The sequence below is a fragment of the Manis javanica genome, chromosome 12 (genome assembly GCF_040802235.1).
Source record: "Manis javanica isolate MJ-LG chromosome 12, MJ_LKY, whole genome shotgun sequence".
NCBI classification, from domain to species: Eukaryota; Metazoa; Chordata; class Mammalia; order Pholidota; family Manidae; genus Manis; species Manis javanica.
In genome coordinates this window covers 101943412-101969353 of record NC_133167.1, presented here as the reverse complement: position 1 = coordinate 101969353, position 25942 = coordinate 101943412, and the positions used below count along the sequence as shown (strand labels likewise).

At 48.3% G+C, this 25942-nt stretch overlaps 1 long non-coding RNA gene across 5 annotated transcripts; it reads left to right on the top strand.

The window, feature by feature from the left end:
• Nucleotides 1-1359: 1359 nt before the first annotated feature.
• On the top strand, nucleotides 1360-24729 carry LOC140845247 (uncharacterized). Of its 5 annotated transcripts, none has more exons than XR_012124043.1 (6): nucleotides 1360-2152; nucleotides 9988-10150; nucleotides 11527-12215; nucleotides 12356-12456; nucleotides 19147-19232; nucleotides 20900-24729. It is a non-coding gene; the product is annotated as an uncharacterized lncRNA (long non-coding RNA). The 5 variants fall into 5 exon arrangements; XR_012124044.1 differs by having other exon boundaries at nucleotides 11527-12456; nucleotides 20900-21190; nucleotides 23406-24729; XR_012124046.1 differs by having other exon boundaries at nucleotides 11527-12456; nucleotides 20900-23581; nucleotides 24221-24729.
• Nucleotides 24730-25942: the final 1213 nt, after the last annotated feature.

Sequence of the window (25942 nt, the reverse complement as noted above, 5' to 3'; positions counted from 1 at the left end):
GATTCTAGCGATTCTAGCGTTTGACCTGCCACCACGGGAATAAAGCTGGTATAAAACCCTTTTACCTCCCAACATTCCATTGTCATTTTTCGGTCTCACAGAATCCAGAGTGAACTTGCCCAGGGCTGAAACCCTCAGGCGAGACACCTTGCCGTTCATTATTGTGGTTAAATTACCCTTTTGGGGGGAAGATAAGTGTGATTCTAAGTTTAGGATATTATTGGTCCCTATTTTTAACTCAACAGCCATATCACAATTGTCTTTCAGAATAATTTTTCTTTATAATTATAACCAATTAAAAAAAAGAAAAATATAAAGGGACAGTGAAACAATGTGCAGTAAAAGGGTCATCCAACTGTCGTCACTACCGATGCTCCAGGCATACTGGAGATTACCCGAGTCCTAGCAAGCTGCCCGTAGACCTGCACCAAGAGGGCAGCAAGGGGCAACCTGAAAGCACAGAAAACAGTAGAACAAGCTGTGGCCCACTAAGGGCAGGGAACCCAAGAAAAGAAGAATACAACTGAGGCAGAATGTGGACATGCTGGCCTGAATCTGCAGGATGAGGCCAGGGTTGGGGGAAAGGTGTCAAAGTTCCAATCTATTTGGAGCAATGCTCTTTAGGACCAGAAGCGTGATGTGGAGAGTGGTGGGTGGCTCTGGGCAAGGTTGAGGGCACCTCCAGGGTGAGTAAACCATATCGTCATTCACCGGTTTCTTGTATGATTAAGGCACAGTTTCAAAAAGAACAGGTAGAAGTCCATGAAAAACATTTTAGGGACTTTCAGGTCAGTGTGTAGGCAGGAAAAGCTAGTAGTGTTGAGTTGTAGGCATGCTGTGGTCTGCCAGGAGAGAGACAGAGACCAGGAAAGTCTCGTGTGCCCCTGGAGCCTCCCGGGGTGGCTGGTGATGTTGGCAGGAGGCCTTCACTTCCCAGTTCTGCCATTTCCTACTGTGTGACCCTGAACAAGTTATTTAAGCTCTCTGAGCCTCCATTTCCTCATCTTTAAATAAAGATATTAGTTGGTTGTGAAGATTAGGAATAATTATGGAACACTCAATGCCCAGAACCTCAAAAGTGGTCAGTAGGCAATAGGTTATCATTCGTATTTGACCTTTTTCAAAGAAAACCCAGTAACAGCATCTTCCTACTTAAACCTCAGCTTAATTACAAAGTGATCCTCCCAGATATGTGTTTTTGACATGTATTTTTCCAAAGCAATGATTGTAGAGTATTTGATCTGATCATCAGGAAAATTCCTGTAAGACGCTTTATCCTAACAGTATCCATTAGAGCTCATGGTTCCCTGTGCCAGCAAACCCTATTCAAACTGGCTTCAGATGAATAATGGAATTTGTTTACCCGTTTAAACGGAGAAATGCAGGGGTGGCTTTATGGCCTGATCTGTAGCTCAAGCAATATTGCCAGGGCTTGGTTTCTCTCCTTCCAACTCTTGATCTGTTATTAACTAGAAACTTCTCTCCTTTGAATCCTGAGTGTATCTGTAGAAACCTGGGGACACAAGCTGCCTGGACTGAGAGTCACGTGTTCACCCACACACCAATCACTGTGGCTAAGGGTATCCAGGGATCTGATTGGCCAGGCCTGGGCCACAGGCTGCACGTCGGTCGGGAGGATGCAACCCACCTGCAGCGCCGTGGACAGAGCCAGAAAGCGCTGTACCACAGGAGGACGTGCAGCGTGAGGGGATGTTGGCAGAAAAAGGAGAAAAATCCACTCCCGGGTTCGTCACACGGTTGCACGACCACCGCCAGGTTTCCTCAGTTTGAACACGGTGTCAGTCGGGCGGTGGATATAGGTAGTTCCCAGCCGGTGGAGCCATGGGGCTGGGCTGGGAATTCTGCAGAGTGTGGGACGTGGCCCACCACTAACTGAATCTCCCGGGATGCTTGCTAAAAGTCTGGGTTCTTGGGTCCCCCACCCAAGACCTACCCCTCCAGAAACTGGGGCTGGATTCCAAACAGCATTTTAAAATAAGCTCTCAGAAGATTCTAATGAACAGAGAAGTTTGAGAACAGCTGATGCGCTAGGCTGGGTCCTGCGGGTGATGGAGAGGAGCCCAGGAGAACCACTAGCCTTTACAGCCGCTGCAGGAAAATCAGGCCACACCCTCGGATGCCCCTCTACCAGGTACGGTATGGCCTTACTCCCTTAGGTAAAGAGCCTTACACTGATCTGCATGTTGTTTTGACGTGTCATCCCTCAGTTAGGGTACCACACAGCTGCTGCCTTACCTGGTGGGAAACGGAGGCATACTAGCTGGTAAACTCCCAGCAGAAATGACTCGCTGTCTCTAAGTTGATGCCTTGATTTGCTCAGACTCCCGTGTCCCCACCGTTTCAGCTTTGTTCTCTATAACAGTGTTGGACTACGTGAAAAGTCTCATAGACCAAAACAAACCTGAAGAAGACCCCCTGCACATTTAACACTGAGTTTATTTTCTGTTCTGGCTAAGAACCTCCATTTTGTTGACCAAACACCAGTTTTCTGAGTTCAGACATCCGCCGTGGCCCTGCCCAGTTCTTGGGAATCTAAATAGTGCCAGAAACCCAATGCAGACTCCTTCACGCACACTTGAGGACCTACCTACCTCTTCCCCGAGGGGGACAAACGGAGCAGCCAACTGTGTGACCCCTGGCTCCCTCTTTAAATCCGTACCTAGAGAAATGTGAGCCGAGTCAGATAAGACATCTTTAAATAAAATGGGATCTGTGAGCCATGTGGAACTCCCAGCTCGGGGTGCACGCCGGATCCCAGCTACTCTGCTTCCAACACCCAACACTATTTTTATATCCTTTTTATAGCATTCCTTTTGGCAAGCCTGCCGTAGGGTTTCAGAGTCAAAATTACAATTACTGCCAGACCAAGGCCGCATGAAGCAACTTTATTACCGCTTCTGTTTTCTAAGGGCTCCTTCTAGACACTTAGTCCACGGGCAGCATCAGCCTTTTTCTGCAGGGCAATATTATGGGCTCATATCTATAGTGAGAAATTAGTATTCCTCCCTGGTTTTTTCCTACAGTGCTGTTTCCTAAAGAGCAGCCCTTTCTTTTGTCTATTTACTGATTGTTATTTCTCCCCAGGTGTCTTGCCTCACTTTTATCCCAGTTAAATCTCTTCTCATTTACCTCACTTCCTCGTGAAGCTTGCCAAACCAGACCACTATTTCACCTTGTTTCCCCCACCTTTTACTTCCTCCCTTCCCGCCCTCCCTCCCTTCCTTCCTCTCTCTGTCTTTTCCAGTTCAGTGGCACCCAGTTGTTTTCTTCCTTCTCATTAGTAAATAAACTGCACAGTGAAAGTCTTCGCAGGGTTATACTTTACACCTTGCCCGATTGAGAGAGAACCACTGATACGTACTTACCATGGTTTGAGAACAGCCGAAGCGTAGGCTGTGATCGGTGTGATTGTTAAAAGCATTTTGCTTCTGTCATCTGGGAGAGCGCTGAGGGGTGCAGATTCGGCTTTACCAGAATGGGATCAGTAGCATCCCTTAGGACCTTTATCTGTTGCAGTGACTTTTCTCCCTTCCTGATTGATTCAGTTTTCCTAATGATGATATCCTGAACGATCGGCACGTTTCTATCTCCTTTTCTCTTTAACGTAGGCATTGATACGTATGCACGGCCATATTTGCACACGTCCACACTGGAGTTTTATGCAGATTCCGAGTCAGGATGCCTGCCTTCTGTGGGTGGCACAGAACACCTGGTCTCTGCCTCGGTGTCCTCCATTCGTAAACAACCAATAAGATGTGGGGAGTAGGAAAACATGCTGATTCTCCAGATAGCTGTAAGAGCTGTGAAATAAAACTTCATAAGCTAAGGTTCTAAGAAATGTCCTGACAAGGAGAGATCATGTATCGTTGGGACTGCAGGGCTTGAAGCAGAGAATACAGGATTTGGGTAGTTGGCTTTGATTTGTAGTTACTCCCGTGGTAGGGTTCTGGTAGCCATGGAGCTGGTGACTGGCTGTTGTATTGATGCGTGGGTGTTGATCGTACTGTTGCCAACGCCTTTTGGTTTTGCTTCATGCCATGGTGCACTGATGGGCACCACTTCTGAAAAGTTGCTGAGTTCTCGGGGTTAATCCCAGAATCAAGCATATGTTTGGGCCACACCAAGCATTCAAGTTGGTTTTTTTTTTTCCAATCATTCATTTCAGAGAAACTAAGAACACTCTCATTTTCAAAATATGAAGTGACTTCCCCAGCACCATGCAGTCAAATCACTTCTAGATCCAGACACAAGGCAGGGGGCTATTCTGTGTGATTAAGAGCATGATCCTTGGCCTCTAACGGCTTAAACTTTAGAACCATCAGAAAACAAGCAACACATTGGTCATTTTTTGCAGTCTTCTTGGGAAACCCAAGAAAACTGATCAAAAAGAGCGAGCACTTACTAGTCATGTTTCCAGATGAATACTATAAAATGTCATTTGTCCCTAAGTTAATTTTTTGATAGAGTTCTGTGGTCAGAACACATAATATCAATCAATCCAAGTTTAAAAAGGAATAATAAGGGCGGACATATGTTAAAACAATTGAAATACATATTTGCATATTGAACATACACGTGCATATAAATGATCGTTTAAGGGTGTGCTATTTGCACAGGAGTTGACAGAGTCAGTGGAACGAAGGGGAAATTACTCAGTACATAGTGTTAAAAAACAATGAAGACCCATTTGGGAACAAATTATTTATGGCCACTGTTTCCACCAATAGGAGAAGACAAATTCTAGGTGAATTAAAGCCTTAAGTGTTAAAAAAAAAGTCTCAATAAGAAACCTAGAAAAAAAGTAGCTAAAAATTTATATGATGCCTGGCTGCAAAAGAACTTCAGAAACATTTTTTAAATAGAAAAACTATGAAGAAAAAGATTGATTCATTTAACTACAGAAAAATATGTAACCTAGGCACATAAAAATTAATTTGAGACACACTACAGCAAACTAGGAAATGACCAACCAGGAGCTAATGATCCATTCACTCAGCAAATATTTACTGAGCACTTACTATGTGCTAGGTACTTTCTGTGTGCTGGGCTTATAGCATTAGACATTACAGACAAAAATGCCTGCCCTGGTGGCAGAGGGAATGGACACTAGATAGACTAAGACAAGCAATAAACCCCCACACAGAAAAATGGACAAAGGATACAAGCAGACAATTCACCTAAGAGAAAAAGTGAACACCTAACACAGCTGTGTTTGTGTTGTTCCCTCCCAAGTCTGTCCTAAGTTCTGCAGGCAGGATGTGTGGCAGCCACCCGGTCCCACTCCGGGGCCAGCCTGGCTCCTACAGCTGCAGGGAGACCTTGCCCAGCTGGCTGGGCTGCTGGTGGGCCTGTGGGCTTGCCTTGCCATTCCTGCCGCCCATTCAGGGCTCTGGGCTCCGGAGCCAGTGTCTGGTTTGGGGTTCTGGCTCCTCCACTCAGGATGACCTTGAGCAGGTCATTAGCCGCTGTGTGCCTCAGTTTCCCTCATCTCTAGAGAGCACAGTAGCAGCTACCTCACAGCATTAGAGTGAGGCTCAGCATGCTAATGCTTGTGAAGTGCTGACAACAGTGCCCGCTGCAGGGAAAGGTTTTAGCACATAGCAGTTACCACGGACCTCCTTCTGAGGCCACCCAGAGGAGGCCTTCAGTGACCGGCAGTGGTGCTGAGACAGGAGGAAAAAGCCACTTCCCACAGGCCAGGAGGAGCAGTCTGTTCAGGACCTCCTGGAATCCAGGTTTTAGGGTAATGTCCCTCACCCCAAAGACAGGGCTCCTGCAGGGAGACAGCTCCACACACCTACTGGAGCACCCAGAACCAGCAGACGCTTTCCCACATTCTCATTGACAAATCGGGTCTAATTTTTTTACGTCCAAATGTATTGCACTGCCTACCTTCCTGCTGACTTTTCATGAGGTAATTCTTGATGGGTCACCGAGTTCTAATAAACCCCAATTTTGCCATGAAAAAGATTTGACAAAAGGCCTCCTCAGTAATGAATGAGAAACAGAGCTCTTGGTGGTGTTCTTCCCACTGTCTCGTGGAAAACAACCCCTGACACACATGCGTTTGTCTTTCTGCCTTGACCTCTTCACGCATCTCCCCTGGTAAACACCACGACCCCCAGGTAGTATTTCAATACAGCTCAGTCATGTCTTGGCAGTGGCACTAGCTAGCAAAATTGTTCCCAAGGAAAGAGAGAGATTTAAGGTTCATATTGAAATGGCTGATGTGAAATTTGAGGGTCTCTGAGATCCTTGGCTTGGGAGCAAGGCCATGAATAACTAAGACTTTTGAAATGGCTTTATTATATCTACACCTGTATAAAGCACTTTAGGAAGGGGAAAATACTACATGGACGATTTTGACTGTGGTATAACTCTAGGGCTATCCCGGTTCACCAAACCAAGATACATTTCCATGTGTCACTAAAAACATAGCTCTTGGCCATACATACAGATTTTTCAAAAGCAGGCTACACCCCAAGTTTTATTTTTCAATTTGGAAATTTCTTCTCCTAACTCCAATCCCCCTCCAGATTTGCAAGCGGGTATATTATAATTCAATAATAATTCATTTTCAGGTGTATTAATGCAGTTATAAAACATAGGAGAGAGAACATGTAGAGAGCATGAATATATAAAATTCTGAAAAGGACTTCCTGTTAGAGATTTTAATTGTAGGAGAGCCTGGTTTCATTTTTATTTTTTCTTAACCCAGGTTCTCTTTTATAGTAAATGAAGCATTTACATAAAGACATTTTTGTCTAGGGAAAAATAGCTATAGAACTACTGGCTAAATAAAACCTTCCTGCGATAACCTACATGCCAGTTACATAAATGAATGAACAAACTGTATTGGACAGTAGGACCAGTGGAGCCCGTAAACTGGGGATAAGCCGCCCTATGTAAAGGAGGCGGCAACTGCCAGTTGTTGCCATTCAGGATGAGGGGTCCAGTGACCCAAGATCTTCCAGATATTCAACACCAGTGAGAAATCTCCAAATTTAAAAATTTTGAAAACTACAGAAAAATCAAAGCAATACATTATGAAAGCAAACAAACAAAACATCTGTAGTCTGGAAATGTTTTCTAGGTTACTGGTGAGCAACCTCTTCAGTTAGGCAAGTTTTTAATTTCTATTCTGTCTTGTTTTTAGTTATTTTAAATGGCATTTCATAGCAAATGGAGGGTCCTCATAAAGCCCTAAATTTGAAGATACAGATGTATTCAAGTCAACAGTACCAATATCTCAAAGCAGATTTTATCCAGATGAGAACCATTATTAGAAACTATGATAGCATACAGAGAGAGCTGTATAATATCCTGGCATTTTATGAATCAGGCTGGTGCATGGGGCATATACTTATTTATTTATTTATTTATTTATTTATTTATTTATTTATTTATTTATTTTTTATTTATTTATTTTTGGTATCATTAATCTACAATTACATGAGCAACAGTATGGTTACTAGACTCCCCCCATCAAGTCCCCACCACATACCCCATTACAGTCACTGTCCATCAGCGTAGTAGATGCTATAGAATCACTACTTGTCTTCTCTGTGTTATACAGCCCTCCCTGTGCTCCCCCCCCATAATGTCTGGTAATTGTAATGCCCCCTTTTCCCCCTTCTCCCTCCCTTCCCACCCATCCTCCCCAGTCCCTTTCCCTTTGGTAACTGCTAGTCCCTTCTTGGAGTCTGTGAGTCTGCTGCTGTTTTGTTCCTTCAGTTTTGCTTTGCTGTTATACTCCACAAATGAGGGAAATCATTTGGCACTTGTCTTTTTCCACCTGGCTTATTTCACTGAGCATAATACCCTCTAGCTCCATCCATGTTGTTGCAAATGGTAGGGTTTGTTTTTTTCTTATGGCTGAATAATATTCCACTGTGTATATGTACCACATCTTATTTATCCATTCATCAGCATATACTTCTTGAATGAGAGTTTTCCACGATGCTGTATCATAGACCCAAGAAAGAGGAGTCTCAAAGGACATGTGACAGGCAGTCTGTAAAGAAATATTTATGTCCATTTTAGCACCCAGAATTACCTAATGCACAGGATAGATTTGACCTGGGTAAATGGCATCAAGTTAAAGAAGCTGACACTTCCTATTTCCTTCCTGTTTTCTGTTTCCACCTTCTGTGTCCTAGCTTCCTTCTTCCAGATCTGACTGCTCTCTCCTCTTTCTCCACATTCATCATATCTGTGATACAGGCCATTCTTCTTAACTACCTAAGCCCTAGTTTATATTTGGCTCTGAAATGCATTATTCCATTCTTAGTGTATTTACAGTATTATCCTTCAGCAAACATAAAAATTAGTCTTCAGGACACAATGTCATCCACCCTCATCCTGTGTAGTGCTTCCCTTTTGTCACAGAAACTCCCTGCATCTTTCCTTGTCTGTCTGAAGACAAAGAGCCATCACCTCCAAGGGCCAGGGGACATTTGGGGACCGATCACAGACACTACACCTCTTCTGGTGGCCATTCGTGGAATGAATGGGCTTCCGGCCTTCAGGCCCATCTACTCTTCCTGTATTTGTTCCTCTTGACATGTTCAAGAGTTAGACACGGTCCTTTTATAAATAAGGAGTTCATGCCCCTGAAACAAACAGACAAGGTAGCTGGAGAATTTGGGGCCAGCACTTCCAATATGCATCCTTAAGAAATTTGGCTTTCTCCTGAATAGATATTTAGGAATAGGATGAGTGAGGGAAGGGAGGTATAAGATATAAGAAATGAAAGGCATGTTCTGGAGGTAAAGAAATGTGGTAGGGGGTAGTAATTAATTAGACTCATTAGAAAAAAAGGGACCCCAAGGTCAGGTTCTGTGTCTGGTCCTGCAAATACAAACATATGTAAGCTATTACTAAGATTTTTTATTAAATTTAAAATAAGTAAGATGTGGGCTCTGCCTTCAAGGGCCTGAGTCTAGAAAACAGAGCAGACAAGTAACTCAGTAACCACCAGTTTCCTGGGATGATACAACAGTCACTGTATGCACAGGCCCCAGAGAAAGGGCAAAGAAGCTCGAGTGAAGCTCTGTGGGTCAAAGGGCAGGGTAAGTTTAGCCACTGAAACGAGTTTTTAAAAGAAGAGTCGAGCAGAAAGGCTAACTGGGGAAGGGGCTTCTCACGTCCTGGAGCCTGGATTGCACAGCCTCCTGGCCTCCGGACCGTTTCCAGCTCAGCTCTGCAGGCAGTCTGCCCAGGGGCCCTGGGACTAGAGGAAGCCTGGTGCCAGGACTAGTGCAGATGGAGAGGGTGGTTAGGGAGGGAAGCGGGCCGGCGCAGAGGAGAGCGGGCGCAGGCAGTGGGAAGGCTCCGGGCTTGCAGAACCTGGGCTCTGCGAGGGGCTGAGGTCGCTCCGCCTTGGGCGGCAACGGGAGCCAGAGAGGGATGAGGAATGGGGGTGTTCAGGGCACCCCCAACCCCGGGGCAGCCTTCCAGCTGGGTGGCCTCCGGGAGGTGTGCTGGAGCCTGCAGACCAGGTGGGTAAGAGGGCAGGGAGCAGAGGTGGCCTGCGGCGTAGAGGAGGCACAGCAGAAGGCACGGGGCAGAACTGCGGGAGCGGGCAGAGCTGGGCAGGCGCAGGCGTCAGCAGACGCAGAGGCCGAGGACCAGCGGCCTACAAGCCCCGCAGGGAGATTCTGCCCTTGCCGCCCACCCCGGGCCTGTGGCCTGGAAGGGGCTGCCTGGCTCCGTCTGGGACCGCTCACCCAGGGCTCCCAGGCACAGGCGGGGCCACAGCACCCCGACGAGGGTGAGGACCTCGGCCCCGGTTGAGGGCGGGCAGAGATGCCTCTCGGGGACCCCCGGGGACCCCTCATCAGCCTGCCCTTTGTTAAGTGGCTTCACCCCAGCCAGGCCAGGGAGGTCTCTCTCCTGGATCGTCCGTTTGTTAATTAAACACTGTGTGTGTGTCTAAGAGAGTGTGTTTAATTTCCTTTATTAAAGAAGCACACCGGGCCTACCCGACGGCCATGTCGACGGGAGGTCCCCCTGCGAGGCGGCCGGCGAGCGGGGGGAGCCAGTGGGGCGCCGCGCCTCGGGCCGGCCGCCCACCTCCCCCTGTCCAAGCGCTGCACGGTGGTGCCCCGATCCACGCCTGTCATCAGAGGCAAGCATGTGCTGGGTAACATGACGTTTAAGGGTTACTGCATATATGCTCTGTGCCAGGTACAGCCATAAACGCTGTGAATTGCCCCAGTTCGGTTTCTCCCTACCTCGCACCTCTGATGTGGGTTCCATCGTTACCCCCGTTTTACAGATGAGGAAATGGAGACACAGAGAAGTGAAGAAACGCTTCCGGGGTCACACAGCAATCGTGTGACTCCGAGACTCCACCCTGACCACGCCCATCCCGTCCGCCCAGGCCCCGCCCCCACGGGCGGAAGGGGAGCGGCTGCACCCCTCCCACCTCCCCACCTCTCTTCACCCCCCTTCCCCACCTTCCCGTCTTCCCCACCTTCCCATCTCCCCACCTTCCACCCTCATACCCAGAGGCATCAGACTTTAAACCACAACATGGAGACAGAAACGTGCACGACAAAAACACGGGTGCATCGTTTTAGAGGAATCGGGAAGAGAACCCTGTTCAAAGCATGATTCAAAACCCAAAACATTTAACATAGAAGGGAAACAATTGACAGGCCTGAACACATAAAAACTTCCTTTACCTGTTTGGCTATAAAATAACATAAAACTGAAAAACTGGGAAAATATTCATGAGTGGCTACATTTACTGATATTCTAGAAACTCAAGGGCAAAAGATACAAGCAGGCATTTCCCAGAGAAAGAACTAAAAGTGGATGATAAGCAAATGAAAAAGATATTCAGCCTCATTTATCTTTTTTTTAAAGGTAAACTCAGACTACGAAAGGAAGGTATTTTTCACTGTGAAGTTTGCAACTATTGGTGTACACCAGCATCTCCACTCTCAGTTCTACACCTCAGGCTTCAGTCCGGTTTTCTGGATTTCCCTAGTTAGAGCTACTGTCTCCAGCAGTGAGGAAACTGGCTCCTTCACACTCATGATTCTTACTTAACCAATCCCTCTCTCTGCATCCAATTTCCATTGCCCACCATCCCCACTCCACTACAGCTTGGAGTCTGATACCCTGGGCAGGCCACTGCCCCCACCGCCCCTGCAGATGACCCTTCACCCCACACAGAGCTAACCCTACTCTGTCTTTACACACACACACCCCTACATCATCATGCTTGGGCTCTACATTCCCCAACTTATTATTGTATAGATGCCAACCCTTCTGGGCCCCCTGTTTAATTCACACATTCTTTAAAAATATATCTACTCATGTGAAATAATTAGCTCAAAGGCCATAGATCTTTGAATACAAATTGCTTTCCTAACAGTTTGTGTCAGTTTATAATACCATAAGAATGAAACATATTTGAGTGACTGTTTCACCACACCTTTGCTGGCATTGGGTATTATCCATTTTTTACAGTTTCTTTCTCTTTTGCTTCCTCAGATAATGGGTATGCCAAGGAAAAAAGAGAGAATCCCAGAGCTGTTTATGGAGCCTTCACTTTAACCACCTGACTCAGCTAAGTCTATACCTAAACACTTGAGGACAGCAGGTTTTGATCTGATTAGTTGACCTGTCTGGCAGAATTAAGCCATCAGTATAGTTACCATGCCTCTTTAGTGATCTCATCCTCCTGCCATTCAAAAAGTAGGAACTGAGCACCCAGATCCTGTGGTAGGGTTTGCAAAGATGTAGAAGTCGTGGTCTCTGCCCTCAAAGATCCTGTATTTTGGACAAAGCCAGATATTCAGATGGTATTACGAACACAGTGTTCATTTGATCAGTTACTTCAATTCTCTGGGGTTCAGGTTACTCATCTGGGAACTGGGACATCCCATCTTCTAGCACCAATATTCTGCGTGCTTCCACAATCCCACCCCTCTGCCTCACACTGTCCCTCTCCTCCCCAAAACAAACCCCGTCCTCCAAATGCACACTTACATAGTCACTATGATCGATAGATTTTATCCTGATGCCCACTTCTCAAGCACTGCCATTTGTACACTAGCTCACTTATTTCTCACAACGCTATTGAGATTGTTATTTTAATCCCCACTTTCTAGATAGTGACATGGAGACTCAAGGAGGGTTTTGCCAAAGGTCCTAAAAAATGGGATCAAGGCTGAGCCCAGGTCAGTGGGGCCCTCAAGTGTGTGCCCTTCCATTGATTGCCACAGCCAGCCTCAGCTTCCTTTCCTGTCCCCTGCCTGTCTTCTGCAGGGACTCCCCTATCCTTCCCCTTGCATTTTCTAAATCTTGTCCATCTATCAAGGGCCAGCTGGAAACCCTCTGACATCTGCCAGTGCTCCCAGGATGCGATGTCTCTGAGGACCTGAACCACCGCCTTTTATAGACTGCGCACAAGCACACCTGGTAAGTGTTTGATGCAGAGGGAAGGGGTTCCCAAAGAAAGAATTCCTGAATCCCGAGCTGACTCCTAGCGACATCCCTGGGCTCTCTTGTCCCCCTGGGTGGAAACTCTTTGAAGATAAATATGTACCTTATTCGCTGCACTTCATAAATTCTTCCCAGATGAAGGTCATTCTGAGCTCCTGGTCTGATGGACGCAGAGAGAGTGTGAGTGTGTGTGTGTGTGTGTGTGTATGAGGGTCATTCTGAGCTCCTGGTCTGATGGACGCAGAGAGAGTGTGAGTGTGTGTGTGTGTGTGTGTGTGTGTAAAAGGGAACTTAGCACAATGGCTGCAAAAGGAAGCAGTCTGTGTCAGGAAAATATGCCTAGTGATGCAAAAAAGGCCATTGCAGCCCTCTCACCCTGCGGCTTCAGTACTTAGGATATTTATGTCCTTCGCCTCTCCGCTGGCTTGCTCTCATTCTCCCCTTTAGCTGTGACAGCCACATGCCACTCAAGCTTATGGGCTCAACATTGGCCTGGGTCTGGAGTGACACGGCCATGACTCCCTCGGTGGCTGGGCAGCATTTGAGAGGTGAACGAGCGGCTTGAGCCAGAGCCCTCCTCAGGTGCCCACCTTACTTGGCACAACCTCTCATTTTCTTGTCACCAACTCTAGAGAAAAATGCCTGGACTGGCTGGGCCTTGTGACATTAATTTCTATCTCTTTTGAAGCACAATGAAAAACATGAAAAAGCTTTACCTCATACCAGTCCGAATAACCCCCCCGTAACAGTAACAGTAGTAGCAGGAATTCTGCTGGGGCCCCGTGCAGCGGTCGGGCAGAGGCCACTCAGGGACACTGACCCTGCCGCTCCGGCTGTTCTGATGGTCACTCAGGGAATTCCTCCTCCCTCCAGGCGGAAACGTGTGGCTGCCTGAAATTCCAGTTGGGTCTGCCTGCCCTCCTGGGAGGCGCATTGATCAAATGACCCACAGCCTTCCTTCCATCCCTGAAGGGAGGTCATCCTGAAGCTGGGATGGAGAAAGGGGGAGCCACCACCCTAACCTTCTGGGCTCAACTCAGTGACTGTCCCCAGCTAGCCCCATCCAAAGGCCGAGGCAGAGTCACAGGAGGAGAGAGGAAGGGTCAAGGTGGTGTTCCAGGTGTGGTCCTTGGAAAACCTGTCCCCAGGTTCTCTGATACTCCTCGCGTCAAGAAGTGAGGTCTCTGTTCTCTCCTCTTGAACTTGAGCCCTGCAGTGATTTAACCAACTGAATATGGTGGATGCAAAAAACCTGCTGTGCCCGTTTCCCAGCCCAGGCCCTAAGAAACTGGCAATGTCTACTTCCTGGCTCCTGGGAACCCAGACTCCAGGCTCCAAGACAGCCCAGCAGACCTGGGAGAGGCCCTCTGCACAGCTGAGCTCTCAGCGGGGCCAGCACCCACTCCACCCCCTCCAGCCCCTGACCTGCCGTGGCTGGGGCCTTGGGGAGCAAGGATGAGCCTTCTTCCCCACCTTGGGCTCTGGGCCCTGCAGACCTGCTCTGGCTCATCATCCCCTAAGCAGGGGACTGGCTTCTGATGCAGCGGCATCCTTGGGAGCCCAGATATGTGGACCTCCCTAGCCCAACTCTAGAGGGCACCCCTGGCATTTCACACCAGGATGGTGTGGGTTCCATGATGTGGGGTCCCAATGCAAGCCCCACTACCCCCTACACCTAGTTCCCTTTGATTTTGGGAGCCTACCCTACACTCAGAATATCGGCCAGGGTCTCTTAAAAAGGAATGGAGCCCTCTGCAGCACAGAGATGCTGGGGACGGGAGGCAGGTCGCAGAAGGAGGGAGACAGGATTCCACCCCTAGCCCTTTCTGTTCTGGGGTACTGAGGGCAGCTTGCTGGAGATGGTGTAGCCAGGCGACTTGCCTCAAAGCTGCATGCATGTGCACACTGCTAGGTAGGTGGTTTTTTGAAGATCAGTAAAAACAGCGTTTTCCAAACACATAAGAGGGAGTAAATAGTGACTGTCCACAATAAGAGTGGCTTTGGAGGGGGTGACCCACTCTCCCTGCCGCGGAGTCCCCTAGGCGCGTGGCCTCTGTGATTGACGTGCCTGAGTCCCACCGACACAGGGGGGCAGCAAGAGCCTCGCCGCCGTCTCAGCTCCTTAGCGCCACCCAGTGGAACAAGGGCGGAACACCACACCCGCTTAGAGCCGCGCTGGCGCAAAGCCACCCTTTGTCTTCAGAACGGGCTTTTCCTGCCAAAGCAAACCGCCGCGTTACAACTACTGGAAGAGCAGTCCCGAGAAACAAAGCCCTGATTTTTTTATAGCAACAGTGGAAACCGGACCCCACTTCCTTCCTCCAGGATTAGGTCTTTATTGATGCTGGTGGAGTCGGTCATCTTGTTGCAGGGTTGACCTGCAGCCATCCATACTCGGAGAGTGAGAGAGGAGAAATATTTAAGCTCTCCCAGAGATTCTATCAAAGGTTTTTCTGTTCGGGTTACCTGACTGTTACAAAGGACTCTCTGATGGCATTTCTTTCTTTTTTTTTCTTTTTTTTTTTTTTTTTTAGTTTTTTAATAACATTGAGCCTGAATTTCCTTCTCTGCATGTTGAGAGCAAGTAAGCTCGGGGGCGTGTAAGGAGCGACACTATAAATGTCTTTCTGTGCTCCTGTAGAGGAAACAGCTTCCCTATTATCCAGTAAGGAACCTTGCCCTCTAGTTGCAGTAACCGAAGAGATCTACAGCGGGTGCTGTACGGTTAACTCAATTCTTCAGAAAGGAATCCAGGAGAAACCACTTCAAAATGAAGGTTTAGCCAAATGCAAAGCTGAAACTGGGGTACAGAATTATTATGTCAAATAGGACGGGAGAGGAGGCCATCCCTTCCCGGCTGGCGGCTTCCAAGTACCACCTTCACAGCCCTGAGTAATTGAGTTACCTACCGCCCCGTTAAGGCCCCAGTCCTCTGCAAAATAGGGAAGACAATATTCCTACTTCATAAGATTACTGTGAGTTTTTAATGAGATAATATGTATTCAATAGTTAAGAGTTTTATTCTAAAACTTGGAGTATGAAAAATGACCCATTCTAACTTTTTCTAAAGCATATTAATTCAACTTGCCTGTGTGATGAAGAAGTCAATCTCAGTCATGTTTGGAGTCTCCTTCCCATCTCTGCGACCACACAAGAATCACTGATAATCTAGTGGTGTCCAAAAAATTCAGGGTTGGGCTTCTAGCCCTAGTCCATTATGCCAAGATTCACCCACTACTGAGCCCACCTGGTCAAAGACTGTCGGCCCCCTGAGTGTAGAGTCTGACCTCCTTAGAGGAATCCCATGAAGTGTTCAGAATATGCCACCCCAAAATATGCCACTTTAGCATAAGACTTATTTTGAGCTGAAGGCATTTGAGAATCAGCGAACTGGGGAAGAGTTCTTTCCCCTCCCCTTAACTACCTTAAAGCAGGCCATAAATTTCCCTTTGTGAGGGTGCAATAAATATCCCCCCTTCTCCTGTGCCACAATAAGGAGAGCAACCCTTATCACAGGAGGAAAAAGGCCAGCTCCAAAATGAGTCTGTATAAGCAAATCCTTGTCACCCCTCAGAGCCCAAATCCCTTTCTTTTGTCTAATCACGCTGCACAATTTATCTCCCTTTGTTAAAATTGTCTATAAGCCCCCCCAAGTCTAACCACTTCTTGGAGGTTTTTACTTCTTTTCTGTGAAGCCCTGTGCACATAAAATACTTTGCTTTTTCTCTGTTAACCTGTCTTTCGTCAGTTTAATTCACAGGCCTCACTCACTAAATCTATGAGGATAGAAGAAAAAATGTTTACGCTGCACCTCACAGCCAAATCCTTTGAGTTCCTTCCTCTTCCCTCAAGGCTTGGGGTCGGGGGTGCAGCAGTGCTTGTCTTTATTATTTGCAGAAGCCACTCTCTATTCCATTGCCAATCTGGAGGGAACTTCTCCAAGCCTCTTACCATTCTGGCACCTTGGACTTCTACCCCTCCAAACACCTCAAACACTGTCCTATGCCTCTACAGAAATATCTTCTGTAGGCCTGACAGTCTTTGACCAGGTGGGTTCAGTAGTGGGTGGATCTTGGAATGATGGCCTAGCGCTAGACAAGAAAGCAAAAACTTGAGATGGCAAAGGGTGATGGTGGTGGGGCGGGGGGTGGGGGGAACAACAACAGAAAGAACAGCAACACAAAAAACAGAAATTAATATTTCAACAGGTCACCCTTAAAACCAGTAGCACATGTACAAGGTAAACCTTCCATGAGCAGTGATGGCCGTCACTGATGTTAGAGGCTGCAGTTGGGACTACATAATTATTGTCGCTAGGGCTGTATTACTGCTTTGGTGTGGCCCATTTGTGCATTCCTTTTGTTCTGTGCCCCGACTCTGCCCCTGCTAGGCTGGATGTGGTTTCAGGGGAGCAGAGGGCTCTTGCTTAGAGCTCATGCAGGGGACCATGCTTAGGTCTGCGCTACATTTGAGTTTCTGTTTTTTCAGGACTTGAAGAGCTAAGTCAGTTTAAACAGACAGGGCCATTAAGTGACCTGCTGCTGGTGAACCCTCACTGCAGACTTGATCTTCAGCCTCAAGCGAGCTACAGTCTAGTGGAAGAGAAGTGTGTGGGGTCGGAAGCCACAGGCTGCTCCTCCGGCTCAGCGAGGTTCCCCGCTCTGTTTCTGCACTGGGGCATTTGAGTTAATATCCTCAGGTTTCTCACCTGTGACTGGGGCGAGTGGGGACAAAAGAGGTCACAGATACTCAGCAAGCACAAGAACATGCCAGTTCTCAGAAGCACCTCTGCCACAAAATAGCTTCATACCAGCCTGACACACAGGCGGTGGCAGAAACTCACAGACCCTGCAGCTTTCTGCCCTCAAGTTCGCATAGGTGCGTCCCCACATCCCTGTGGGCCTGCCTCCGCCTGCCATTCCCCACCTCCCAGCTGGGGTTCCTTGTCCCTGGAGTGTCAAGGTCATGGAGCACAGCAAAGAGGAGAGAGCTGGCACTTGATGAAGGTGTAGCATGTCCTGTCCTATCTCATCAGTCTGTGTACAACACCACAAGGTGGGCACTTTCATTTTTACAGACAAAGAAACTGAGGCTAGGTGATGTGTCAGCTTAGTGCCCACATGCACTCAGCTAAGACAGGGAAGTGGGCCCTGCTCTCAGTCAGGGGAGCCTGCTCTGCGCAGTGCCAGGCGACTTCGAACCATAGGCCAGGAAGTTTCCACCCCATCCTGAGGCATCTCCCGAAGGCGCTGCCCCCCAGCCTGGCAGCGGGGCATGGACAGAACAGAACTAGGGAGTAGGACACTTGGCTGAGAAGACAAGCTGTGTGCAGAGGCCTGCAAGAGACAGCAGCCTTAGGAATGGGCTAAGAAGCATAAGGGCTGGTTGGCTGGAGGAGGAAAATTTTGAGCCATTAAGTGCACTTCTTGGCAGAAGGGGCCAGCCCAGGAGAGGAAAGGGGGCTTCCTCCAAGGTCGCCAGTCTGATTGGGCTCAACCACAGAAATGCAAAAGCAGCGCCAAGATTTTTCCTGACTCTTTTTAAAGGTTCTGCCGATTTCCGTTTCTCAGGAGATAATCCTTTATGAGAATCACTGTGAGTCTCTAAAAAAAGAGGAATGTACTAAATATTTTCGGTCACTACTGAGAGACCTAGTCAGGAGAAGAGCCAGTGTTGACAAAACATACCTTGGAATTTTGCACTGCGTCTCAGCCTCTGTAAATCTTGCAAATATTAATTTAACTGGCTGGGTAAATTGGTAATAAAATTCTCTTTGTATTAAGGAAATGGTAAAGTTAATAGGCTGTAAGCCAGAATAATTCTTGGGTGGTTTTACTACAGGGCATGCTTGCATCTCTAATTGCACTGCAAAGGGCTGAGTTACTTTGCCAACTCTCATGCCTGGAATAGCATTATTGCTGACTCGCGTTGCATGCCCAGCGTTGAGACGCAACAAGGCCCAAAGTAGTTGTTCAGTAAATGTCATTGTTAATATGCCTAAAACTCAGTCTACACCACACAAAATGAAAATTGAGATGCTACAGCTGATCTAATTGAAATTATCCAGACTTTGATGAATATTTTCTTAATGCCCGTGGTTCAGGAATAAGTCTAGAAACTTCTTTCTTGGCGTCCTGAAGCAGAGGTCCTAGGGAGCTTCCAAAGATGGTTTATTTACTTTGGGAGATTTCCTGATGCCTTGGACGGTCCAGCTGATAGTTGACTCTGGTGCCCAGAATCATAACAAATTCTGAATTTTATCCACTCACTGTGAAATAACAAATTTTACTCCTGAGCTCAAAAAAATAACAAACTCAGTCCAAGGCCTAGAGGCACTGGGATATTTTTAAGAAATGCCTGCTACCCAGTCCCTGAACTTCTGGAATCCAAGGGACCCGCTCACTCAGTGCTTCCAGTTTGAGGATAATGTCTCCCTTGGTCTCTCCAGAGCAGCAGAAGCTTCGGGCGTCATACCTCTGAGGAGCTGGCCCCCCTCACCCTCTCATCGCCTCTCCACGAGGATGGCAGAGGCCAAACAGAGACCCACCCCTTTCCTGTTAGATCTCTGGGAAGAGCCCGGTTTGGTTACCACCTTCTGGGGAAACCCTGATGCCTTCTCTGTTGATCCCAGTCGCTCTTGTGTTGTTTTTTTTTTATTTCATTCAGGACCATCTGAGCACGTCTTGCCCCCAAGAAGGACACTTGGCTGAGGAGTAAAGTAGTGAGAGCTGTGCCTCCCTCACTGCCCTCAGGTGGGCTCTGGTGGTGGGGCTTCGTGTGCACACACAGCGATGGGGAACAGGATCCTGAGGAGATGGGGTGGGGAAGGGTCGTCCTGCGAGCCTGGGGCTGGTGGGAGGTTCTGGAACGCGGGCAGTGAAACTTGATGACCTGGGACCCCCCAACCATTGTGTGGTTCAGCCCCTTTCTCCAAATCTGCTTCTCCTCCCGCCTTCTGCCCCGCATGTCACTCTCTGTGCCATAACCTCTGCCTATTCAGAGTTTACCTCAGCCCTGCCCGTCACAGCCCCCCTCAGCACCCCTCCTCATGTGGCCTTTCAGCTTCCAGTTCTACTGACTGCATGGAGTCCAGGCTGGGAGGGTTGGAGGCTGCTTTCTGCAACAACTGACGCTGATTCCCATTTACGGTACTGACTAGAAGTTGCTTTTCTAGTAAAAACATGAGTTGACTCACAGAGAAATGGGAATAACAGCACAGATGGAAAGGAGAGGCAGAAAGGAATTAAAAGTGAAGCTCAGGGAGGTAACCTGTAAGCCCGGGCAGCGCTTCCTCAGACCCCCTGCCCAGCCGGTGGCGCGCAGGGAGAGCTGTGCTTCAGGAGGGGACAGCAAGCAGGGGCTGGCGGCTGTGACAGACAAGCCTAGGACGGCAGCCTCCCGTTGGGTGCTAGGTGATCTGCCCCTTTCCCTGCCTTTTCGCATTTTTTTATTCGTATCATACATTCATCTGCTCTACGCAGAAGCACCAATGACGTCCATGCTATTAAATGCAACGGTCAGTTCTCCTTGACTGTCCATCAGCACTAGACCCAGTGACTTCTCTCTCCCTTGAAAAACGCTCTTCCCTCAGTGTGCAGAGGACCACATGCGCCTGCTTTTTGCTCCCAGCCTCCAGTCCTTTCTCGGTTTTCTTTGCTGTTTTCCTCTCTAAACATCAGAAAAGGTGGAGTATCAGAGAAGCAGGTCATTCTTCACTAAGGTCATGGGAAGTTGCCTATAGGCGGCTTGCTGACGTTGAATTTGTAGGTCTAATCATGAAACTGTGAACCTCCCGTCGAAAAGCAATTACTTCTATGTCAGTATTATTCCAGCCACGTTGTAAGCTGATTTTAAATCTTCATCTGGTCATTTAAAACCATGTCAGAAAGGCATTTAATTCATAAACCCTGAAGGTGAAATGTAGAAGGAAAAATCTTTTTGTAATTTAGTTTAAAATGTCCATAGATGGAAGTGAACAGTGTGTATGAAATGAGATGACACTTTCTCTCCTTCTCATATATATTTTCCATATCATATGAAACGTTTTTACATTTTGTACATAAATATATAATCCACCTATACATAGTTTACATATATGTACATAAAACCAGGTTCTAGCTGAGAAGCGACTGACTGACAAGGGGCTACAACAAGTCCTTTGGGGTCTTCATCCCTGTCACCCCCACGGCACATGGTACCTGGTCCATCCGGCAGCAGGTGGAACTCTAACATGGGAAGAGGTTTTTATTACTTTCCAGTGCTATTCACAGCAGATTTTGTCACAGAGCTAGGCCCATCAGCCTGCTGGTGGTAAGATCTCCGCAAAACCGCCTCTTCTACCAAGATAAAGAAAAAACAGGCTCACAGTCTAATCTCCTTGCATCTTTCTTCCTTTCCTCTTCTTCCTCCTTTTTAAAAGACCTGCTGTGAACATTATTTTTAAAGCCAACAGTGAAGCCCTGCCCTGCCACCGGACCACCTTGCCCTTCGTACACGCAGATGCCGCTGCTCCGGGCCAGCCTGCCTCCCTCCCCGCAGGCTTGGCGAAGGAAGCCACTGGGAGGACTGCGAGCCTGGTCTCCGTGGACCCTCCATGCGCCACCACGTTCCAGAGCGCAGTGCTGAAAGGGACGCAAACGGAGGATTCTGCAAAATTCTGCCCAGCAAGCTGTGAAGCCAGCAGAGTTTACTCTCTCAGCCAGCTAGGAAGGTAAAGACCCAATTTGTTCCAGTCGACAAACATCTGGAAGCAGAATGAGCCATCTGCCAGGCCAAAGGCCACCCCCAAGCCGTATTTCTAATGGTTCCTTGTCTGCGCTGTTTTTGCACACGCTCTCTGAAGCCAGGCCAGGTGGTGATTACTGACACTCCGTGCTTTATAATTCTGTTAGCTCACAGGGAAAAAAAGGAGAGCTTCCCAGTTCATTTCTTGGAGTCAGTGTAACCCTGGTACCAACTCCTGCAAATACCTTGTCTCCCTTGGTCTGTCCACACACACAAGACCATCATTTATACTAGTGCACAAATTCTAAATAAAATACTAGCAAAAGGATATGGAGCAACAGGCAAAATTGGTGCAAAGGGATCTCAAGCTAAGGCCCCATGTACAACCCCTTCCTTTTGCAGTGCACCCCATGCCCTCGTTGGCTAAAGGTCTAGGGTGGAGAGATCCTGCCATTATTAACCTTAAGAGGGGATGGACCGGCCTGCTGGGCTTGTGGGGGATGAGCAAGGACAGAGAACTGAGAATGAGGGAAGGAAGCCTCTCCAGGGACAGACGGCCTCCACGGTTCACCCTCTGTCCATGTGCTGGGCCACATGAACACCACTGCCTGCCTCCCCTCCCCACACCTGTCCAAGGCTGGGAGGGGGAGAGAAGTCCCGTAGGTACATGAAGATCTAATCCAAACAGAAACACAACCCACTGTTCTGGTTGAGGAGCCTCCATACCAGGACACAGCAGTTCTTCCCAAATTAATTTCTAAAGGTGTTGACTGACAGCAGCCCAAACGAGGAGGGGTGGTAGCGGATGGCGGCAGTGGTGGTACCGGACCTTGGCAAAAATGAGACTTAAAGACAAGGTTCTCAAGTTCAGCTGGACGACACTTGAAAAATAAGAGTAGAGACTTACGCTATCTTATATGACAATGTGTAGTTTTAAGATTGTAATCGTAGTTACGCAGTGTTAGCAGTCAGAAGCAGGGGGAAGACCCAAGATCCACAGGGGAGGAGACAGCCAGGCGAAGACAGAGGCCCCAGAGCGCCTGCAGCCGCCAACGGCTGGAAGAGGTACTTACGGACCCTGCACCTGCCCCTCCGAGCCACTTGATCTGACTCAGGCCCCTGGACGCCTGGCGGGACTGCCACGTGGGGCCCGGCTCACCCTTAGGAGAAACCAGTTCTGCTATTTAATAAACACTGAGTTAGCCTAAGACGCTGCATTGGAGACAAATGTGGTATAAATTATATCAGTTTTATCCCTGGGTAAAATGCCTAGAATTGTTCCTCTTAGTCACTCAGGGGCCAGACCACAAACAGAAGGCCCGGCTTTCTTCTGACTAGTATTTCTCAGGTGTGATCACCGTGCTGCCTGAAAGCCTGAAGTGCAGAATCCAGAGCCCACGCCCAGATTTTCTGAACCGGAATCTCACGGAGGGGGCCCGGGAATGTATGGTTTGGGAAATTTCCTCATTTGGTTTTTACTCACACTCGAGATTGAAAACTGGTGCACCAACGTGCGTGTGACCTCCCTTTCTGCTCTAACGCACTTGGCCTAGATTGTATTCTTGACTCTGTTACTGCCAATTGACTGAGCTTCCAACATCCCATCTTTAAGAGGGAGAAAAAATCTCCTCCGCTGCTGGGTGTTGGGCTAACATTCTCGAATCCTGAGATCGGAAGGACTCAATACCACAGCACTGTTGTTTACCAATCAACCTTCATCTGTGCCGGGCCTGCCCCGGCATTTTCCTTCGGTGCTGCAGGAAAATGCGCCAGGCGGGAAGGGCCCAGATGCCGCGGAGATCACCGCTTCCCTCTCTCCCCACGTGCAGGGGCAGGTGAAAATGAGGAGCTGCAAAGGCTGATACCTTTCTTCCCCATTTTGCAATACTCTAAATCAGATAGCAGACGGCCCCCAGGCCCAACGGAGCCCCGGGTGTCTGGAGCTGTTCAGTCACTGGAGGCCCCACAGCCAGGCTCTGAAACCAGTTACTGGTGGACAGAGCCAGTCCCCGTCCCCACCACTCAGGGGCCGCCGTGCAAGCAAGTAACATGGCTGGGTGCTTGCTCAGTCCATGGTACAGGTGCTGCCAACTTACCATGGCTCAATTTAAGATTTTTCCACTTTAGGGTGGTGCAAAAGCCACATGTATTTAATACAAATCATACTTGGAAATTTTGAATTTGGATCTTTCCCCGGGCAGGGCGATCCTCTGTCGTGATGCCTGGTGGCAGCAGCGAGCAGCAGCTTCCAGACAGCCACACGATCTTTTCTGGGAGGCTTGAGGAAACTCATTTCAAGATTTTTATGTTTATGCGAAAAACTTTACTCCTGTCATATACACAAGCAAGCCCAGTTGCCATCTGCACTTTACTGAAGGTGATTCAGACCAAGAGTGAATTAAGTACCTACTCGAGGCCTTTGCGACCCTCCCTCCTTCCGTCGGCAGTTAGCGCTAGAATCCTACACCCTCAGAGAAAGGGACCTCAGGAGCTGCTGGGCCCAATCTCCCCAAATTCCAGATGGAGAAAAAGAGCTTTGGCTTTTGTCATTATTCCTTGTCATGAGATGCAACAAATTAGTCCCTTTCTGTCAAAGACTTCACCCCCATATGCTATCACGGCGGCCCCTAAACAATTATGTCTAGGTCATCTAAAGAATATTATTGGTAGCTTACGCCCAGGGAAGAATCTCCCTAGGAGGCCAGGGGGGATTTTGGCCAACGCTCCCCTACCCTTCAGCTGTGTTGGAGGCAGGAGAATGGGGGCTGCCCCTGGGTTCCCCTGAGGAGCAGGAGGAAGAGGGTGTGTCCCGGAAGCCCTCTGCCCAGCCGGGCTGGCTGTGGTGTAGGGGAAGGGACGCTGTGGGGTCTGCCCTGGGGGGAGGGTGGCTTTCTCAGCCCCCCAGGGCAGACTGGAGGCGTCCTTGACTCCGAATGGGGGCTCAGGACCCAGGCTGTAGGCCGGAGTGCCATCCCGTAGGAATACACAGCTCTTCCCCTCTGTCTGTCTCCTCCAGCTCCATCTAGAATTGTGAGAAAGAGCAGGAGACATGGGGTGAGCCCCCAGCGGGTGCCTCAGAGGGAGGCTTCGGTGGGAGTGACTGCCTTTGCACTCCACTTTGGGGCCCTGCGCCGTTTGGTCCTGGCACCCGCCACCGGGCAGGAATGCACCAGGCTTCAAAGGAGGCCCTAAAGCAGAGTGTTAAGCAGATTGACGGAAGCTACTAAAGAACTCAGCCTGGAGCAATCAGCAACTTTCCTCAGACTGCTGAGAGCCCAGCAAGCAGAGAAGGGATGAAAGTCTCCACTAACCCGGAGGGAAACAGAAACACCCAAGAGTGGATTCTATAGACAGTAATATGACCCAGTTCATAGAAAAATTATATTACCATTTGAAGTCATTGAAGCTGTTTCCAGCTGTGTCGGGAGAGAGACTGCTGCCCCCAGGCAAGAATGACCTAATATGGTAAAAGTGAATGTAATATCAAACATGTTATCCTGGAACAAAATAAATAGAATAATGTGCCTTGTATTCCTAGAGTGCTTTTATTTATTTATTTATGTTGAAGTTTTCATTACCGGAGCCCTTGGCCAACATTCTCTTACTGCTTCACCATATTTCCTGTATAAAAATTGCCCTTAATATGTTCAAAACCTACTTCTCACTTACAGAAACCCTCAAGAATGCCTTGGTAGAATGCAGCTAAGTTTCAAAATGTGGAAGTCCCCCAGAGGAAGCTGACTGCAACAGAGTTAGTTCCTGGGCCCACTGCCCTTCTCCCCACTGGGCTCGCGGGGGCTCCGTGGTGGAATCTCAGCCCAGAGGGTGTTCTCCGCGCCAGGGTGCTCAGGCGGGTACAGGCAGGGGGAACTACACATTCATAGGCTGCTGTCGCCCCAACAGACGTGCTCTGTGGTCCCCAAGCTCTCTGCACTGTGGTGTGTGTGGGCCTGGACCCCACTTTCTCTTTGCCTTTCTGGGTACTGTGAATCCCCAAAAGGAGGTTAACTGTAAATCCACCTGTACAGCGGCAATGATGGCTTCTTTGTAGCTGAATGTTTTTTTTAAAGAGTGTCTCACGTCTCCTTCCTAAGAAGCAATAGCTGAGCGTTATGATCTCTGGCTTTTAAGATAAGCAAAAATGACACGAGGTCCAGAATTCTATGACCAGGAGCCACTGAGCCATGTTAGGCAGCAGATGGCCCTGCCATGTCTAGCTCCTTCTGTATTTCCAAACTGAAGCCTTCAACTAATGTCTGTTTCCACTCAGGTGTTCACTGACTACTGCAATCAGATTTCCCCCAGGATAATGAGCAAATTCATAGCCAGGGAGGTACTATGTGTTCTTTTCCTCTCCTATTTACTAGTTCGAGTTCCACATGGCAGCCATAAAAGGAGCATTCTGATTCTTATAAGCTCTAGCTTGGAAAAATAAATAAAGGTGAATAAGAATTTCCCACTCTCATCACCGTTACAAAGCCCCATGGAATCGATCTCACCACCCCAAGCCCCACTGAAATCAATGGGGTAATCTCCTGAATTCATTTTCACGGGATTTGGCTTTGTAAAAATAATTGGATTGTGTGGTACTCTAACTCTCTTTTCAGGAAATAGAGAAAATGTGCCTTTGCTAGTAGGTGGGGGTGAAAAACTCCCCCAAGTGCTGGTAGGTTTCACCCTGTGTTTTCGGTATTGGCTTGTCAAGAGGAGCTATTATCCTGTCCCAAATGAGCCTGTA